The sequence below is a fragment of the Aulonocara sp. 'chitande type north' Nkhata Bay genome, linkage group LG3 (genome assembly GCF_057382095.1).
Source record: "Aulonocara sp. 'chitande type north' Nkhata Bay isolate Kocher_YH1m ecotype deep benthic linkage group LG3, A_spYH_male_GT1.1, whole genome shotgun sequence".
NCBI lineage: Eukaryota > Metazoa > Chordata > Actinopteri > Cichliformes > Cichlidae > Aulonocara > Aulonocara sp. 'chitande type north' Nkhata Bay.
Window position 1 is genome coordinate 67,581,713 of NC_141346.1, and position 20,171 is coordinate 67,601,883.

At 43.4% G+C, this 20,171-nt stretch overlaps 1 pseudogene; it reads left to right on the forward strand.

The window, feature by feature from the left end:
- Positions 1 to 1,602: 1,602 nt before the first annotated feature.
- On the forward strand, positions 1,603 to 13,019 carry LOC147336725 (uncharacterized; annotated as a pseudogene).
- Positions 13,020 to 20,171: the final 7,152 nt, after the last annotated feature.

A 20,171-nucleotide genomic window follows, 5' to 3' on the forward strand; every position in this document is an offset into this window, starting at 1 on the left:
TGATATTATTATGTACAGTTATAATGTACTGTTCATCTCCCTTAAATAAACAGGCAGCCTTAAAGTGTGAAATAGTCACTTGTCTACTGTCTCAGTGGCTGATAGTGCCCCACAGGCCTCAATGTCAGCTTGAAGCCATTATGTTTCAATTGTTTAATGAGAAACAGATTTTGAATGAAAGCGAGGAAACTTCGGTAGCACAAAAAAGTGCCTATTCTTTGTTCCCATATGGTTCAGTCATATTACCGTCATTTCCCCCTAAGCTGTTCCCAAAGACACCAGGTTAATACTTGAAAAGGCTGCAGCGATACACAAAAATATCATCAATATTCTGTTTACTTGGTGACAACGTCGCTTTTAGCCTTCAATCAGAAAGCCTGACGTTGGCTAGTTAAGCATCGGGCTAACGTTTAACGCTTTCACTTGCAAGAGCACCTGGCTGCAGCCACTGTGGAGCTCCACAGTGGCTGCAGCCAGACCCTTCTCTTCACTTGAGGGAAGTAACTCGTATTACTGCTACTGCTGTGTAATCTTGGTTCAATTCACAGCATATTCTACAAGTTACACTGCAATAACTAACTGTTAGAATAGCGCCACCGTATTGTATCGCACTGAGTGCACTTCAATCCTTTATCCCGCGAGTTTGCTAGCTAGCAAAATAATAATACCAATTTTAAACAAATAACATGTGTAACGTACACACTCGAGAAAATTATTTACTAGTACTTACGCAAACTCCCCCGTTGTGAAAACGTACAAATCCTTCTTGTATTTTTCGTTTTCCAGCAAACACTCATTAAAACGGCCTCCAGGCACATTAGCGCACTCACCCCCGACTGATCAGGGAGGGGGTGGGGGGTCACACATTGAAACAGACTAACGTGCAGAGGTACAGCCCAGGCAGAGAAATGTTGCTTTTAGACTTTGCGACTCGTTTTATTTCTCTATCTGATAAGAAAACTATTCAATCAGATAGTTATTTGTGGTGAATGAAATACGGTTACAGTTTCAAGAAGTTTTAAGCACCAAATCCGAAATCCAAGCACTGCAATATTAAAATCCAATTCAATTTCTTGTTTGCTCCGAAATCTACGACATGACTATATACAGAAAAGCTTGACATGGTATGCAAAAACCCCCCGAAGACAATACAAATACAAATACATGAACAAAAAATGTTTTAACTGTCAGTTATGTCATTTTAAAATTTTCCAAAAGTAACATTTTCTTTGATTGACTGATATTAAATTGATTAGGGTCAAGTTTAGTGTGAACAATATTACACAAACAAGCACGTGTGCGCATGCGCACATATGAGAATCCCTTCGATCGCTTCTCATATGTGCGCATGCGCACATATTAGAATCGCTTCGATCGCTTGTGACGTGGTAGCTTTGCTTTGATCCTTTCTGACGTCATAACTTTGCTTTGATCCCAAAACCCATAAATAGGAGCGCTCACCTGTTACTTTATGCTTAACGGACGTTGACCTGCAGCAACTAAAACCCTTTCGAGAAGTTTTGAGAGCAATTTACGAGAGAAATCAAAACAAGTTCAGTTTTGTTTCTCACCAATCCACAGCGCAAACAGACACATTACGCCATGTCAGCCAACCCATCCTTCGGCTCAGATGAGCTTGGAATATCTAAAGGGACCATTTTGGGAGATCACCACATGGTGGAGGCTTTCCTTGGAGAAGGAAGCTTTGGTGTTGTAACGAAATGTCGCGATACAAAAAAGAACCAAACTGTTGCTATTAAAGTCAACAAGAGCGACCCTGAAATTCTGCTCCAGGCAAAACTGGAAATTTTCATCCTGGAGCAGCTACGACGCTTGGATCCAGACAGGTGCAACATTGTCGAATGGAACGGCTATTTCCTCGATGGAGAGCGCATTTGCTTGAATTTCGAACTCCTCGACCAAAGCCTGTGGGACTACATAGGGGACCGGAATAACCAAGGTCTCCCAATGAGAGAAATCAGGCCAATTTTGCATCAGCTTGCAAATGCTCTATTTCACCTGGGTTCTGTGGGAATAGTGCATGCTGACCTCAAACCTGTCAACATCATGGTTGTGAACCGCAGTGAGTCTCAAGTCAGAGTCAAACTTATAGACTTTGGCATCGCATGTAACACCTCTGCAGTGATTCCTGGTGACTGTGTGGGGACAATTGGTTATTGTGCACCTGAGATTATGCTTGGCACTCCATATGATGAAGCAATTGACATGTGGTCTCTGGGGCTGGTAGCTGTGGAGCTTGCTACAGGGGTGCCTCTCTATCCTGGGGAAGACGATTATGAAGTTTTGTAATTCATAATTGAAACTCAGGGTCAGCTACCAGATCATCTTCTAGAGTCTGGCTTGTACACTGACAGCTATTTCATCGAGGATAACCACAACGAACAGCGCTGGACATTTAAGACCCCAGAACAATTTCAATACGAGACAGATTATCGATCCAAGGAAACTCGATATATAAAACTTAAGTGTCTCGATGACCTCGAACAACTGCTGAAAGTTAGGCGAGGACCGGAAAATGGCCAAACATTATTTGTAAGGCTAATCAAAGAAATGTTGGCCTTGGATGCAAATCAGCGCATAACACCCTCGGAGGTTCTGAAGCATCCCTTTTTCGACCCTGGCCTCTCAAGGAGAACCCCCTGCACTGACATGAATAGTACAGGGGGAGAACTCCTTGTGCTCTCTCAGCAGCCTTCAAGCTGGAAAAGTCATGGATCGCAAAAATTCAGCTGCAGTTTCCAAAACTCAGTTGAATTTCCTCAAAAAAGAGACATCAACACCTCAGCCAACCCATCTGCCTCTGAAGATGATCTTCAAATAACGGAAGGGACCATTTTAGGAGATCACCACGTGGTAGAGGCCTTCCTTGGAGAAGGAGGCTTTGGTTTGGTAACCAGATGTCGCGAAACAAAAAACAACAAAACGGTTGCTATTAAAGTCAACAAGAGCGACCCTGAAATTCTGCTCCAGGCAAAACTGGAAATTTTCATCCTGGAGCAGCTACGACGCTTGGATCCAGACAGGTGCAACATTGTCGAATGGAACGGCTATTTCCTCGATGGAGAGCGCATTTGCTTGAATTTCGAACTCCTCGACCAAAGCCTGTGGGACTACATTGGGGACCGGAATAACCGAGGTCTCCCAATGAGAGAACTCAGGCCAATTTTGCATCAGCTCGCAAATGCTCTGTTCCACCTGGGTTCTGTGGGAATAGTGCATGCTGACCTCAAACCTGGAAACATCATGGTTGTGAACCGCAGTGAGTCTCCCGTCAAAGTCAAACTCATAGACTTTGGCATCGCATGTAACACCTCTGCAGTGATTCCTGGTGACTGTGTGGGGACAATTGGTTATTGTGCACCTGAGGTTATGCTTGGCATTCCATACGACAAAGCAATCGACATGTGGTCTCTGGGGCTGGTAGCTGTGGAGCTTGCTACAGGGGTGCCTCTCTATCCTGGGGAAGACGATTATGATGTTTTGAAATTCATAATTGAAACCCAGGGTCAGCTACCAGATCATCTCCTAGAGTCTGGCTTGTACACTGACTGCTATTTCATCGAGGATAACTACAACAAACAGCGCTGGACATTTAAGACCCAAGAACAATTTCAATACGAGACAGATTATCGATCCAAGGAAACTCGATATATAAAACTTAAGCGTCTCGATGACCTCGAACAACTGCTGAAGGTTAGGCGAGGACCGGAAAATGGCCAATCATTATTTGTAAGGCTAATCAAAGAAATGTTGGCCTTGGATGCAAATCAGCGCATAACACCCTCGGAGGTTCTGAAGCATCCCTTTTTCGACCCTGGCCTCTCAAGGAGAACCCCCTGCACTGACATAAATAGTACAGGGAGACAAAACCTTGTGCTCTCTCAGCAGCAATCATCGTTTGGGTGGCCAGAATTCTAGGGGAGCTAGAAATTCTTGTCGAAAAAAAGCCCAAAACAATAACATCAACAAAAACAACCAATGAATGTGGTCTTAAACTTGGGCACAATTTGGCTTGAAATCCATCAACTAATCTCTCAATATTCAAAGCGGAGCAGCAGACAACTTACCATCACATCAGTCCTTCAATCAGACCTACAACAAACGTCTTCCGTCTCTCACCCCAACCGGTCGCAGCAGATGGCTGCCCCGACCTGAGCCTGGTTCTGCCGGAGGTTTCTTAATCCTTAACATAAAGACAGCTATAAATTAGGATAATCAAACTTGATTGATTACCTCCTGCACCCCCCCACTGTGTGTTCAACAGGAAGCTAAAGACTGGTGCTGTTAAAGTGTTCAAAAAACAGCAGGAGCTCGGTGTGAGGCCACAGTGGGCCAAAAAACACAAGATGACCTCCAGCGAGGACAAAATGTATCTGGACGTCTCTGTGAGCATCTGTCTCACTGTGTAAGTGTAGCACAGTGTCTGTGTGTGCATGGCTGGGCAAGAGAGACAGCACAACTGAAAGCCAGCACTCAGACGAGGACCCGGTGCATCATCTGTCTCATCTCAGCCAGTTTACTTACAAACTCTTTAAGTTTGAATTTTAAAGCCGACAATGTGCACAGGGCAGTGATATTTAAAATGAAGGTAAACTATTCCAATCTCTGCAGCCCCAATTGTGTATCTCACACACACACACAGTCCTGAATTCATTACTGAAGTCTCATCCAGACGTTCAATGTGCTCTGTAATTAAATTGAGACGTGGGGTCAAAATTCCCACCTAGATTGAGTGAGATGAAATAGAAATCGGCTCTCCTCTAACTGACTTTATAGAAATAATTACATAAGCTGCATTTATAACTGTTATTAAATAACAGCAGCACACGAGAACTAAAGTGTAATCCCAGCACATTTCGCTTCGCTTGCACTGATTCTTTAGAGATGACGACCGTGGTGGGTAATTAAGGGCAAACAATATACAAGTGGCGTGAAAAATGGAGGCTGCATTACCTTTCCAAAGCTTCCTTTCCCGATGGCCCGCAGTATCTGGAAGTGGTCAAAGTTTACTGTGGAGAAAATGAGAAGCAGTTAGTGAGAACGTGTCAGTTTGAGCTGAGCTATAAAACAGGGAACATGACATGTACAGCACTGTGCAAAAGTCTTGAGCCATCCCTCATTTGCTTCCAGGGATCCTTCACCTATCAGCAGAGAATGTCCCTTAGTCTGTAACACAGTCAAATATATTCTCAGGTAAGATTCAAGCATGCCATTCAGCGTGTTAGTACGAGCTCGGGAGCAGCTTGGGAGAACAAGAAAACAGAGACTGCTTCAGGTTGTCTTCCCAAATTGACTCAACTTTATTCACAAGTACAACAGTTTATATAGAGGGTAAAATTCATGAGACAGCAGATTTATCAGTTTAAACCAGTACAGACCAAGATAAGGCAGCGTCTTCCTGCCCTTGGGTGAAGAAGCATCCTTTGTGTAGTTTATCAGTTCAGCTACAATTGTGATTATCTCAGCGACATATTTTCAAGGCACAAAACAAAGAGTTCTTTCATTAGTGAAATCTGAAACAAACCATTTGGCCTTCAACAGGCGTCTCCTAAAAGATTAAGAAACTAATGTAGCTGAGGGAGTGATCTCTGTGGTATTTCAACCTTGTACCAGCCTGTGATTCTCACACATCAATTCTTGGGTCAAAGAGAAAAATAACTAAAACAAAGGGGCCTTATTGAATGACAGAGTTTTCCTGCGTCCAGTTATCCTTTAACTCGCATATCAATAATATTACACGTGCAGCATATTTCCAACTCCGTAACATTAATCGCCTCCGCCCCTTCCTCACACCTTACGCCACTGCCATTCTCATCCATAATCTTGTTATCTCTAGAATTGACTACTGCAACTCATTATTATTTGGCCTCACACAAAAATCTATCAACAAGCTCCAACGTGTCCAGAACCCTGCTGCCCGTATTATTACTAGGACTTCTTCTACCCACCACATCTCCCCAATCCTGAAGCAACTTCACTGGCTCCCGGTCAAATTTCGCATCCATTTTAAAATAATTCTGTATACATTCAAGGCTATTCACTCTCTCTCTCCACCGTACCTCTCTGACTTATTACAGATGAAGCTCCCATCCCGCTGCCTCAGATCTTCATCTTCTCTTTCTCTCTCTGTTCCCTCTGCTCGTCTGATCACAATGGGAGGGAGGGCCTTTAGTTGCTCTGCCCCTCGACTTTGGAATTCCCTACCCCCGGACCTCAGAAATATTAGCTCATTCTCTCTTTTTAAGTCCACCCTTAAAACTCATTTGTTTAAAATTGCCTATTCTTAAATTTCTGTATGTTTTAACTTTTATCTTCTATTCTTATCATTGTGTATATTTCCAGTTTTTATCTGTTGTACAATGTCCTTGGGTGCTTTGAAAGGCGCTATTTAAATAAAATGTATTATTATTATTATTATTATTATGTCACTATAAAACAATATCCAGTAAATGCTCCCATGGTACTAAAATACCTAACAATTACGTTACTTGCTCTTCAAGTGAATCAACAAATGGCGAAATGAAAAGCCGAACAAATGCTATTTTAGAGAGTCTTAGCTTACGTGTGTTTATTTCATATTTTCAGTTCTTACCCTCCTCGACTAAATCGGTTTCAGTTATGTACTGAAATATAAGAATGGACATTAGAGGCTTCTTTCAAAGAAAAAACTCAGGTAAATGTTATTTTATATATTATGCTTTGTATGTTGTTCAGTATATTTCTATGCAAAACAAGAGGGATTTCAGTACACAGCAGGATATTCACATTTGTAACCAGATATTTACACTTTAGGGAGAAAACATAAAACATTTTTACTGTACATCAATTTAGAGTAAACTTTTGTTTTAGATAAATATTGAAATATCTTTTGAATTAGTTAAATGTCAGAATAAAGAGAGACAGAGCTGTCTATTTTTTAACACTTTGATCAAATTTAGGAGTACATGTACACTAAGTTTATTGTTAATTAATAAGAAAACTCCAGACGATTCCATTCTGAGCTTAAGAAGCTTCTGATAGGTTGGTAGAGTCCATGTGAGTAAGTTGGTGGCACAGCTGTGGATGCATATAAGGCAAAACACAGAGCCTGTTTCTGTGACATGGGAAAAATCAAGAGATGTCAACCAAAACACCAGGAAAAGAACTGTGGAGCTCCATAAGTGTGGCTCAGTTTGAATACAATTTGGTTCCATTTGCAATTAAGAAATACAGACAATTTCTCTCTTTCCTCTTAAAGTTAACAAATATGTTTTTTATATTTATCAATCTAAAAAAATAAACATTTAGTCTGATTTGATGTTACAATTAAAAAAGTGTTTGTGTTTTGATTTGAAGAGTACATAAATATCTGGTTTCAACTGTATATTTGATGATTGTCAGCACAAAGAGGGAGAGAGAGAGGAGCAGAGAGGGAGAGAGAGGAGCAGAGAGGGAGATGCAGAATGAGGACAGAACAGAGGTGGAACAAGAGCAGGTGAGACACACATGTTAGTCAAATGGTTGTTTACCAAAAGCATCACCGTATCATAGGTCCTCGTGTATCTCGTACCTAGTGTTTCTTTTTAGGTTTGCTATTTTTCAAATTCTACATTTATTAAGTTATGCAGGCTTGTTTGCACAACAAGGCTAAATAATTATATAAACTTTTCTCAATCTAAATAGTGGACTTTGGTAGAATTAAAAAAACAAGTGTAGTGCAGGTCTATGATGATTTTTAGTGCTATCATCTAGTTCTGATTCTGTCTTGGTTAAGTCCTCAGTAGCCCTGATTTTGAACTGTTGTAGTCCTGTTTTAATTCCGGATCAGTTCTGGGTCTGGTTGAATTGGGGTTTAGTCCTCGTGTCTTGATACAACCCCGACTTTGTTCTGCCTTGCTGCTTAATTAAAAAACTAGTTTAAGGTGTCCTGCATATGTGATATATATTTTTCCCTATATGAAGTCATTCTTTTTTGAACAAAACTCAAAACAGAGCCTATTAATCTTTCAGTCATTTCTACCCCCCCCCCCCCCAAAAAAAAAAAAAAAAAAAAATCCCACATGCATACTACCCTTTAGGGCTAAGCCCCGGGTGTTTCAAATGTCTGGCTCCACCTCTGGTGGGGGGTCACACATTGAAACAGACTAACGTGCAGAGGTACAGCCCAGGCAGAGAAATGTTGCTTTTAGACTTTGCGACTCGTTTTATTTCTCTATCTGATAAGAAAACTATTCAATCAGATAGTTATTTGTGGTGAATGAAATACGGTTACAGTTTCAAGAAGTTTTAAGCACCAAATCCGAAATCCAAGCACTGCAATATTAAAATCCAATTCTATTTCTTGTTTGCTCCGAAATCTACGACATGACTATATACAGAAAAGCTTGACATGGTATGCAAAAAAAACCCCGAAGACAATACAAATACAAATACATAAACAAAAAATGTTTTAACTGTCAGTTATGTCATTTTCTTTTTTTTTTTTTTTTTTTTTTTTTTTTTTTTTTTTTTTTTTTTTTTTTTTTTTTTTTAAATGACATCAGAAACAGCAGTATGCGACATTACGTGATGGCAGAGCTTCAGTTCATCCTTTGTCATTTTTATTTTTTTTTTTTTTTTTTTTTTTTTTTTTTTTTAATAAATAGGACAGGGGGAATGAATGAGAGAGAGAGGGGGAGAGAAAGAAAGAAAACCCAAGGGGAGAAGAGACGGTGAGAAGGGGGGGGAAGAGAGACAAAAAAAAAAAAAAAACTCCTGGGTCACCTGTATGGAGAAAAAACAAACAAACAAACAAACAAACAAACAGAGGAGACAGCAAACAACAAAGAGCAACATAATAATAGAGAAAACAAAGCACCATCACAATAAACTAGCTAGTCATAGATATCAGTATTTACTAAGTAATAAACGATATTGTGCAGCACGCAAGATAGACAGCGCACAGTGTGCTTTGAGGCAGCAGCCAAGAAAGCTTTAGTCCGCGTCTGTGAATACCCATGTGTGCATACCTGTGTGGATCAGCATGCTTGCATTCCAAAGGTTTCTCCATGTAATGATCTGCTAGGGAGTGTGGGGGGGCCACAGCCCCATCCTCCAGGGTGTGAAGCGGGTATGGAGGAGATCAAAACTCCAGACATCCAGAGGCCCCCAGAACACAAGAGACCATGGAAGACCAACAGAGGGGCAGCCGCGCCACTGTTCCAGTAAGAGCTGAGGAGAGTCCCAGATGAGGGCTCACTCAGCAGCCGCGGAGCAGAAGCCAGGGGGGGTTGCAGTGACGCGCCCGTGAGCTCCGCCGGCCCCCAGCTGCGCCTGAGTGACCGAGCCCTAGGCCGAGAGGCCGGGGGCACCCCACCTCCAAAGGGGCCCGAGCGAGCCCCAGGCCCCAGGCCCCGACAAGCGGCCGCCAAGGAGTGAGCCGGTGTGTACCCGGACGCCCACCCCCAGACACAAAGAACCACCAACACACCGACACCTGAGGGAGTCCGCCACCGGCAGGGGAAGTGGTGGTGGGTGGAGATAGGCCTCCAAACCTTGGAGGGCCTGAGGTGTCCCCAGAGAGGTGGCGTCTGATACCCAACCTGACATATAGACACAGACATACAGGCACACACAGACACAAACATCCATTCCCACCCTCATGCTCTCATATGCACTCACTCCACACTCAACCAACGTGGAGACAGACATAAAGAGACGCTGTACACACAATCACACTCCCCAAGCGTACTCTACAAACCGGGTCTAGGTACCCTTGCCCCTGGAGGGGGGAATTGCACCCAGACCCAGGTGGTGTTACCCTTTTCCCTGCGGTGGGGAGAGGCAGACCACCCCGACTCCGCAGCAGCAGGGAGGCCCCACACCCCAGACCGCAGTCGGACGGCCAACTCCTCCTACTAGCCCCCCCGCTCCAGCAGGCCGCAGAGAATGGGGGTGGGAGAAGACTCCAAACCTCCCTCCACCCGCTCATTGTAGTGTTGATGCATATGTGTTCTAAGGTGCAATTAAAACCCAGGAGGGCATGGAGCTACCTGCCAAGGAGCAGCAGGTAAGCGCATGGTCCCTCCTGCTAGCCCTCAATGACTAAGTGTATTTAAAATTGAGAGGTGGGCAACGACGTCAGGGGTGAGGTATACACCCTGATGGTGATTTGGACTCCGTGATTGTGCCCACCCCCAAGATCCTATATGTATGTGTAATGAGAGTGTGAATAATGTGAATGTCTAAGTTGTGGGATAAAATTGAGGCAGAGGCAGCCAGAAGGGGACAGGGGGGGGGGTAGCCTCCTCTGCACCCTGGTGACATACCCCCACTCCAAGGCCCTGCATGTGTGGGTGGTTGTGGAGGAGCGGGAAGAGGGAGGCAGCTGGAGATGGGGAGGGAAGGAAGGGAGGGGCAGGTAACCCCTCCCTGGGGCCAGCTCCCCCGCTGACCCCAGTAGGCACTCCCACCCTCCGCGACCCGCCAGGGAAGGGGGGCCCAGGCCCATCAGACCGGGGCCCAGTGCAGTAGCGCCCCCCGGCTCCACAGAGCCCTGGACAGTCCACCCAACCCCACCACAGAGAAAACTGCACCCACCCCACCAACCACACATCTTCCAGACTACATAAGACGGTAAACGCCCAGGCTGAGATCTTCCTCCACCTCTCCTGTATCTCCCCCTCCTGCAGAGAGTTCCTGAGAGAAGAAAGCTCCTGCCAGATGTGACCATCCCCCCCACCAGTTGAAGAGCCCCCCAGGCGGCTCGATGCACCGGCGGCACCCTGCTCCAGGGCCGGGCCCCCATGCACCCACCCGCCCACAACCCCGGCAACACACCAACCAGGACCCGAGCCCCCGAGGCCCGGCCCGGGCCCCCGCCCAGAGACGGAGCACCCCCAGAACCTCACGCCCATCCCGGACCCACCCAGGGGCAGCCAGGTTGCCAGGTCAGTAACCCACGTCCGTCAGCACAGACCCTCCCCTAGCCCCGCTGCACGCAGCCGCGAGGAAACAGTCACCTGAGAGCCAACAGAGCCCTCAACCGGACGTGACCGCTACCCCGGGTTGAGCCCCCCAAGGAAGATGCCTCCGGGGAACCCCCCGACGCCCTAAGCCTGTCCCTACCCCCTCACCAATCACAACAGTGAAGGCGGTTATGTCATTTTCAACATTTTCCAAAACTAACATTTTCTTTGATTGACTGATATTAAATTGATTAGGGTCAAGTTTAGTGTGAACAATATTACACAAACAAGCACGTGTGCGCATGCGCACATATTAGAATCCCTTCGATCGCTTCTCATATGTGCGCATGCGCACATATTAGAATTAGAAACTTTGCTTTGATCCTTTCTTTTTTTTTTTTTTTTTTTTTGCTAAATTATTTTATTATTGTAACAAAGCTTTTTGGCAATACCCCTTTTTTTTATTCATTTATTTATTCTGTTTATTTCCCCTTAAATTGAGCCTTATTTGTAAGGAAAACACATTTCTGGGATGAGCAGCTTTGATCCTTTCTGACGTCATAACTTTGCTTTGATCCCAAAACCCATAAATAGGAGCGCTCACCTGTTACTTTATGCTTAACGGACGTTGACCTGCAGCAACTAAAACCCTTTCGAGAAGTTTTGAGAGCAATTTACGAGAGAAATCAAAACAAGTTCAGTTTTGTTTCTCAGCAATCCACAGCGCAAACAGACACATTACACCATGTCAGCCAACCCATCCTTCGGCTCAGATGAGCTTGGAATATCTAAAGGGACCATTTTGGGAGATCACCACATAGTGGAGGCTTTCCTTGGAGAAGGAAGCTTTGGTGTTGTAACGAAATGTCGCGATACAAAAAAACAACAAAACTGTTGCTAATAAAGTCAACAAGAGCGACCCTGAAATTCTGCTCCAGGCAAAACTGGAAATTTTCATCCTGGAGCAGCTACGACGCTTGGATCCAGACAGGTGCAACATTGTCGAATGGAACGGCTATTTCCTCGATGGAGAGCGCATTTGCTTGAATTTCGAACTCCTCGACCAAAGCCTGTCAGACTACATTGGGGACCGGAATAACCAAGGTCTCCCAATGAGAGAAATCAGGCCAATTTTGCATCAGCTCGCAAATGCCCTATTCCACCTGGGTTCTGTGGGAATAGTGCATGCTGACCTCAAACCTGTCAACATCATGGTTGTGAACCGCAGTGAGTCTCAAGTCAGAGTCAAACTTATAGACTTTGGCATCGCATGTAACACCTCTGCAGTGATTCCTGGTGACTGTGTGGGGACAATTGGTTATTGTGCACCTGAGATTATGCTTGGCACTCCATATGATGAAGCAATCGACATGTGGTCTCTAGGGCTGGTAGCTGTGGAGCTTGCTACAGGGGCGCCTCTCTATCCTGGGGAAGACGATTATGATGTTTTGAAATTCATAATTGAAACCCAGGGTCAGCTACCAGATCATCTTCTAGAGTCTGGCTTGTACACTGACTGCTATTTCATTGAGGATAACCACAACGAACAGCGCTGGACATTTAAGACCCAAGAACAATTTCAATACGAGACAGATTATCGATCCAAGGAAACTCGATATATAAAACTTAAGCGTCTCGATGACCTCGAACAACTGCTGAAAGTTAGGCGAGGACCGGAAAATGGCCAAACATTATTTGTAAGGCTAATCAAAGAAATGTTGGCCTTGGATGCAAATCAGCGCATAACACCCTCGGAGGTCCTGAAGCATCCCTTTTTCGACCCTGGCCTCTCAAGGAGAACCCCCTGCACTGACATGTATAGTACAGGGGGAGAACTCCTTGTGCTCTCTCAGCAGCAATCATCGTTTGGGTGGCCAGAATTCTAGGGGAGCTAGAAATTCTTGTGGAAAAAAAGCCCAAAACAATAACATCAACAAAAACAACCAATGAATGTGGTCTTAAACTTGGGCACAATTTGGCTTGAAATCCATCAACTAATCTCTCAATATTCAAAGCGGAGCAGCAGACAACTTACCATCACATCAGTCCTTCAATCAGACCTACAACAAACGTCTTCCGTCTCTCACCCCAACCGGTCGCAGCAGATGGCCGCCCCGACCTGAGCCTGGTTCTGCCGGAGATTTCTTCCTGTAAAAAGGGAGTTTTTCCTTCCCACTGTCGCCAAAGTGCTTGCTCATAGGGGGTCATATGATTGTTGGGTTCTCTGTATGTATTATTGTAGGGTCTACCTTACAATAATACATACAGCCTTGAAGTGACTGGTGATGTGATTTGCTGCTGAATGAATTGGGAACTAATTGGAAATCTGGATATTAATTAAATAAACCTGCTTTGAGCATCAATTAATTGTTGTTTGAAATTCTTTATAAATATATAAATATAGTGCCACTCTTCTACTGTTTAAATTGCAACTGTTTAAAACTGACTAATTTATTCATACACTTGAGCATAAACACACGCACAGTAAATGGCCTGTATTTGTACAGCGCTTTACTTAGTCCCCAAGGACCCCAAAGAGCTTTACACTACATTCAGTCATTCACACATTCACACACACATTCACACACTGGTAATGGCAAGCTACATTGTAGCCACAGCTGCACTGGGGCGCACTGACAGAACATTGCAGAACCTTCAGCACCTCGTATGAAAAATATTTGACTGTGTGTATGCTTTTAGCACTGTTTGGATTTGAGAAAATCTAAAATAAATCAAAATTTGCTTTTAGAAGTTGTTTTATAAAGTTCAGTGGTATATTATGCATACAATAGGACATCTATTTAGATTTACATCTTCCACAGAAAAAACTGCACATTACTGAAACTTAGTATACTGGACTTTGTTGTTGTCCCACACAGGTTCAATTTCGAGTGGTAGATGGCTCAGTGTTCAGTCAACCAAGATTTTATGATAGTGGGCACAATGAGATAGATAAGCTGCTTGTAAACAGTACTTTTATGCTCTCTTTTTCCATTTGGATAAGAAAGAAAGAACCAGGAAACAAAGGCAAACAAATAATCTGTGCCTTTATCCCAGATTCACATTATAAGAACAGCTGCTCAATGACCACTGTAGTCTTTGCTTACAGCACTTTTATCTAGATGTATGCAAAGTGATCCACTACACCTACTTTTACAGTTAAATCATTTTATGAGCACTGATGCCATTTTAATCTGAGTTTCTACTCAAATACAATCAGTAAAGAAAAACACAGTCTGTGACGTTTGTTTTGAAGGAAAGGGTATTCCCTGCAAATGTTTATCTTTGTGAGACTATTCAGAAAACAGTAATTTTGTTTTATAGGTGAGACACTTGGCCTCTTTTTTCATTTTTTCCAGCTGCTCACAGACTGTATTTACAAGTGACAAACTGCAACTCTACAGTACATCTACAGTACATATCAAATATATTCTGTATTCAAATCTATTGAGTGATGTTTGAAAGTCTTTCCAGGTGAGTTTGATCCAGGAGGGTCTGAAGCCAGAGTCAGACAGAGACTGTGCAGAGACTGTAGAAGGACAGAGCAGCAGCAGAGCAGTCCAGATACACTGATGATCCTCTGTCAGATCCAGAGGGACACACAGGGATGATGCTGGACTCTACATTGTGTCTGACAGTGGAGCTGTTCTCAGAGCAGTTCACTCTGCAGCACTGACAGTCATCTGCACTTCTTCTCATTCCTCTGTCAGTCACTGCTGGATGAAGCTCTCCTCTCCACCTCCCAGTAACATGGCCCAGTCAGAGCGTCTCTACACACAAGCTGCTGCTGCTTCAACCTCTCTGGATCATCAGGACACAGCTCCTCCTCTGTCAGCACACACACCGTCCTGTTTACCATCATCAGCTCCACCTGCAGAGAGAAGAAGGAAGAGCAGAGGAGATAAACGAGTGTTTCCAGAGACTCTTCATCAGCTGTCAGTCAGTGATGCAGCACATCCAGTATAAAGAGCAGCAGGGACTTCAGTGCTGGGACTGTACTAGGACTCATTGTTGCTTCACTTTTTCTAATCTTTGGATTTTTATTGAAGTTGATGAAGATGTTTTTCCCTCCTAGTTTGATTTTGGACTTTCATTCATTAGAAGAACCTTGGTGTGTCCACTCTGAGCTCTGTAGGAACCCCAACAACAAGCCCAACAATCCAGATGGACGGTTCCAGCTGTTAACTGGAGGAATTCCATCCAAACATCTGCTCTCACTAAATTCTTCCTCACCTACAGACTGTGTTCTTCACTGCTTTAAACTTGGAAATGAATGCAGTCATTGGTCTGCATGCTGCTTTGTTCAGAGAGCTGATTGGCTGTTGACAGCGTTTGATCAGAGCGTGTCAGCTGTTACTATGGTCACCATAAAGGTCAGAAACAGGAAGTGTTTGTGTCCAATCCTGAAGCCTGTCACCATTCTCCTCTCACAGCTTCACTGAGAAGCTGCAGCTTTACAGGAAACACTGGATCTTTGTTTTATACTGACTGTGTTTAGTACAATACTGCTGACAGCACCACCCACTCACTCCATCACTCTACTGACCTCAGAGACTCCAGTCTGTAGTCTGGACTCTGCTGAAGATCAGACAGCTGCTTCACATCTGGATACTTCAGGTTGTTCCAGCTCAGGTCCAGCTCTCTCAGATGGGAGGGGTTGGACTTCAGTGCTGCTGCCAGATAATCACAGCTGATCTTTGACAAACCACAGTTGATCAATCTGCATAAAGAATGAAAGATGTAAGTTTATTAGACAAAGTGTGAGCTTGAAATCATTCAGTGTTTCATCATCTGTTCAGAGCTGAAGAAGGTTCAGAATGTAGAAGTTTAGAAAATGGAAACTCCAAACAGCTGAAGCCAACAGGAAGCAGCTTCAAACAGGAAACTGTGCAGAGTTTCAGACTATATGTCCTGATGCAGCCTGTTGGATTTTGGAGATTTGAATCTCTGTTCTGTGACTAAGTCCTTGAATCATTTCTTCCAGTTGGTCCAACAAGACAGACTAAGTATTGGACATGTGTTATGGCTCCATTAGGGGAGCTTCTAAATGTGATGTGATGGCCCCTCTGGGTCTGTCAGGTCACAGTACTGAAGAGAGCTCAAACTGGGCACACAGTTGTTCCAGTCTGGACCAAAGACTCTATACTGGGACTGAGGGACTGCTTTGACTGCACCCACTGGGACTTTTTAAAGGATCATGTTCCCACTTAGATCATCGATTTCTACTTACATTTCTTTCTGGGAAAAATGGGGATTACTTTGAAAACAGGAAGTATTTTCCCCAATAAGCAGCCCTGGATTAGTAAATCACTCCAACATGTTCTCAGGCAGAAGAAGCTGTCTTGTTATGAGGGAGAGAAGAAAAAGATTGAGGCACAGAAACTTGTTGAAAGAGAGATAAAGCAGCTAAAATCAGGTGTAAAAGTAAAGCAGAGGATGAGCTGAATAAAGGACACTCAAGGCTGGCTTGGAAAGGAATGAAGTCCATGGTGGGGATGCAGAACAAGGAGCAAAGATGAATGTGATGCTGAATCAGCAGAAGACTTGGACTCATTTGATTCCAGCTTTGATATCATTGATTTCAATGAAGAGCTTTGTGATTGTAGCAAAGGGCTGGTAGCTCTGAGAGTCCCACTGATGAGGTGTTTGTGTGGAAATCTCTTAGTGGGACCAAAGAGAGAAAAAGCCCTGGTCCTGATGCTGTGGGAGGGAAATGATTGAAGTGTGCTGTGAGGAACTGACTGGGAGATTTTCACACATTTTCCAGTCCTCCTTGGAACAACAGGAAGTTCCCAGCATATGGAAACAAAGGTTAAGTGTCCTATGGCACTCGGTGATGATGGTGCTGTGGCCCCACCACCTCCACCTCTTTGTAAAGGAACTAACTGTCATCTGAAGCTTCAAATGGAACTAAGACTTCCTCCACTAGGTGGCAGTGTCTGATGAGAAAGTGTTAGTGGAGCTGGCCTGGAGTCAGAAACAGGAAGATGCAGGATTTGGGCTGAAATGGGGAAAAGTGGTTAGCACTAGTGCCTTAAAGCAAGAAGGTTGTAGGTTGAAGCTTGTTGGCCTTTCTGTGGAGGTTGGATGTTCTCCCACAGTCCAATGAAATGCTGCTTAGGTTCATTGGTGCTTCTAAATTGGCTGTAGGTGTGGATGTGAGAGAGTGCTTCTCTGTCTCTCTCTGTTGGCCCTGTGATGGACTGCTCACCTGTACAGGTGGACCACGCCTCTTGCCCTATGACAGCTAGGGCACAGGCTGCAGCCCTGTGAGCCTAAGCTGAATAAACAGTTAGCAAAAATGATCCATAGTTGGCCTGAAATTCCCCAGTTAGCAGTTTGGTAGATAGCTATGACATGCTAATCCCATCCAGCAGCTGTATTCTACCTTTAAGACGATCCCTGCTGAGCCAAAGCACTTTTTCATATACAAATTACAACCTTTAACCATTAAAGCCGGTCAGAGCGGACACGCTCCATTTTGCGTAACTATTTTTAAATCCCGGTAGCTCTGCAACCACGTAAGCTAGCGCAATAATTTTTTTTGCATAGGAAACCGGAGGAGATGCACTTACATCTTATGCCATCAGCTTGTCCTAGGTCACAGTTTCCTTCCACATATAGCTTTGCAAAAACTGCATAAAAAGCACTTGCAGCAACAAAAACATAATATTCCAGAAACACACTTTGCCGATCCCATCAGCTGTTTGTAACACTTCCTACGTCCATCAGCATGAACTTTCGCATGTCCGCCATGACCTGCCCGAAACCAGAAGTGACGTCATTTTGCGGAAATGTAGTTTTTTACGATCGGGGCCTTATGAACCTGTACTTGTGTTTTTAAAAGTTATGTTTGAGTTGATGACTTTCTGTGTCGTTTCTGGGATGCTTAGGACTCATATTGCACTGCTAGAAATAGTTTATTTTGATGCATATGCTGTTATTTTGCAAATTTGCAGTATAATATTTATTTTCGTTTTTCCTGCAGTGTATGAAAATTGGTGTATTTCAGAAATAAAACTATGAAGACACTTAAAATAAATTTCCTGTGGTGGGAAACTAGTTTGTGCAACTTTTTTGTATTTACAGTTTTGAGGGATAAGCCTCTTAAATTTCTCTAACTAGAAATATATGTTAAAAAAACAAAAACGATTTTCAATTTTTTTGTAGTTTATTGCACTTTTTTGCAATTTATGTAATTACTATGCACCTAATGCAGACATATTATTAAAGTTTGGGCTATAATGGTTGTATTGATGTATAGCAACTTGAAATGCTCCCAAAAATGGCTCCACGGCATGTAAAAATATACTATAAGCTCTGGCGGACTTGGTTCTATGGTAGGTCTTAAAGGGTTAATAGAAACCTATTGGTCAGCATCTTATTAGCCTGCTGTTAGCTTCATTCCACAGAAAACTGAGAGAAACTAACAGAGTTGATAAAGAATAAAGAGAAATGTGCTGATTTAAAGCCTTTGAAGTGCTTCAGATGATCTCTGTCCACTTCTGTCCACTCATTCATTCATGTAAGCTTTCTAATGCAGCTTTGATCTTCACAGTCTGCTTCATGAAACTCATTCTAACCCTGAATGTCAGAGTGTTCCTCCTTCTCTTTCCCATCATTCATGCTGGCAGTGGAGGAGATTTGGATGTTGGACTGTGTTTTGGATGATGTGTGTATGTTTGTGTTGGACTGCTGTCTGTAAAGCAAACGCACATTTTGCTTTGGATTTCAGTGTCAGACAGACTTTAAGGTGGAATGAAGAGTTTGAGAGTTTCACAGTGAATTATCCAGTGGAGGATTTTTCTTCTTCTTTGAAGGTTTGAAATGTGAACATTGTTCTGCTGCAGTCAATGGACTAAACCAGAGAAGAAGAAAACAGACTTTACCATGAAGATCCTCAGTGTGGATCAGTATAATATCAGCCTGATGTCTGCAGTTTAGTGTCAGCACAACTTTCACATCATATTCATCTCAGCACAACTAAAACATGCTGACTGACCTCAGAGTTTCAAGTCCACATCCTGGACTCTCCAGGAAACCACACAGATGCTTCACTCCTGAATCCTGCAGGTTGTTGTTGCAGCTCAGGTCCAGCTGTCTCAGATGGGAGGGGTTGGACTTCAGTGCTGCTGCCAGATAATCACAGCTGATCTTTGACAAACCACAGTCGATCAATCTGTATAAAGAATGAAAGATGTAAGTTTATTAGACAAAGTGTCAGCCTTAAATCATTCAGTGTTTCATCATCTGTTCAGAGCTGAAGAAGGTTCAGAATGTAGAAGTTTAGAAAATGGAAACTCCAAACAGCTGAAGCCAACAGGAAGCAGCTTCAAACAAACACAACAAGAGAAAAAACTCTGAATGTTTCACATTAAAGTCATACATTTATCATAAAAACAGGACAAAGACTTGAAAAAGTCGTGTTTTTCCTTCCAGGAACCACAAGGCTTCACTTTTAAAGGTGAAGTGTGAAAGAAATGGACATATTTGAAGTCCAACACCTTTTTCCAGTCACATTATTAAAGCAGACAAACTACAAGCTCATTTTCATTCCAACAAGTCATCTTCTGACCTGGACTAACAACACTGGTCTCTATGTGCAGCTGGCTGTGAGACCAGTGCTCAGGGAGCGTCTACAAAGTGCAACACTGAAAGAACATCACACACTCATTTGCTTCCAGCACTTTCACACAAACATCTACTGTCATTATTGTCACCAAACTCTGTGGATCCTTTATTGCAAATTCAAATGGGATCAAATGGTCAGACAAAAGAGGGTTATGAGGAAATACGATGAAATGTTGTGTATTAGCAGCAAGTTATTGAATCATTTTCCTCAGAAACCAAACAAAATGATTGACAAACATGTTTTTACAAACTCAGTGTTGGACTTGGATCAGCAGGATAAGCTGATGTTTAAAGGCATTTGAGTCTCGCTGTATGAGAGTCCAGTTATTACTCAATATTTATGGATGATGTTCTTTCAGTGTTGCACTTTGTAGACGCTCCCTGAGCCTCACAGCCAGCTGCACATGGACCAGCTGACATTACCCAGCATTAGAGGCGGGTGTAAAAAAATGGATTTTCCTATGTAGCCCGGATGGGAATTTGGGAGTAGATACTCATAATTCCCATGGACTTAAACGCCACAGTAAAATAAGGTGTTCACAGTTAATATTATGTGATGTAACTGTACCCTGAATGTAATTTGCCCTGTAATAT